Below are 1,336 nucleotides of genomic sequence, written 5' to 3' on the forward strand. Positions count from 1 at the left end.
AGTCATTTGAAACTTGTCTTTTTACTATTTATTTCATAGAAGTGTGATTGCACATTTGCAGCGCCTCTAAAAGCTTAATCTTTTGAAATTCACAGTTATGGCATTTTTAAAATGCTTTTCTTCCAACATTTATATGCATACCGAAAGTGATGTTCTTCAAAGAATGATACTCTTATGTTATATTAGACATGGTAAAATAATGCTTATTATAGAGGCCCACTTTTTTTATTTATGTCTGACAAGAAAAGGTTTAACTTTCCTTTACATTTAATCATGTATATGTTTAACTAGTGACATATCTTTGTCATATATCTGTTCAAATTATGCACACTTAGATCGATAATCTAATTTTTTTATTTTTTGGACGCTTCAAATCTTCCTTATATATATAGTTGAATTAGGAATAATCTTGTATTATAAAGACGACAAAATGGGGTGAACATATGTAGCATATTCAGATACACATTAACGCTCACATTGGCACAATGGAAAAATGATAATTCATAAGAAATCTTATTTGAGTTTCTAAAAGTGTAAAACTTATTGATGTTTGATAGTTTATATACAATATGTAAGGATAAAATGCCATCCCCAAGTACATTCATGGGGGCATTATAATAATACTTTAAATGAATCTAACATTATTCCAAAAATATGTGAAACGAATAGAAAACCTTCCATTGTTACCACGCTGAATATAACTTTTATTACATCTTAGAACGAAATTCAATATGTTAAAAAATTAAAATAGATGAATAAGATAATTTCAAAATTGTGTATACGAAAAATATACGATCAAGGAACGTTTAGAATTTTATTATAGACAGATTATTACAGTTATATTAACTAAATGAACATCCCCCCCTATGCATAAAAAAAAAAGTCCTAAAATTACCTGCGGAAAATACGTTAGATTCCTTCACGTTCACGCTTCCCTTCCCCAATGTAAAATTTCATGATAATTATTTATAGACATGAGGCAGCATGAAATTGTTACTTTTTTGTCACATTCTCATTCTACAGTTGTAGAACAACGGAAAAATTAAAAAACTCATAAAAGAGTACCATAAGTGCTTAATGCAATAGTTCATTATTATATTATTTATTTATATTAAAAAGTTATCTAAATGTTAACAAATTTTTTATTTTTTAGTCTATAACGCTCGTAACACTATATACTATTCACGTTGTCATAATATGTAAAAATATATTTTTTTTTAATAAAACGATCAAAAAAAAAAAAACATAAAAACATTTTAAATGTGGAAATAAAGATGCGTCAAAAAAAAAAATTGTATATAATTCAAATATTTATATTTTCTTTTTTGTTGTGCAT

The sequence above is a fragment of the Plasmodium inui genome (genome assembly GCF_000524495.1).
Source record: "Plasmodium inui San Antonio 1 unplaced genomic scaffold supercont1.14, whole genome shotgun sequence".
Lineage (NCBI taxonomy): Eukaryota > Apicomplexa > Aconoidasida > Haemosporida > Plasmodiidae > Plasmodium > Plasmodium inui.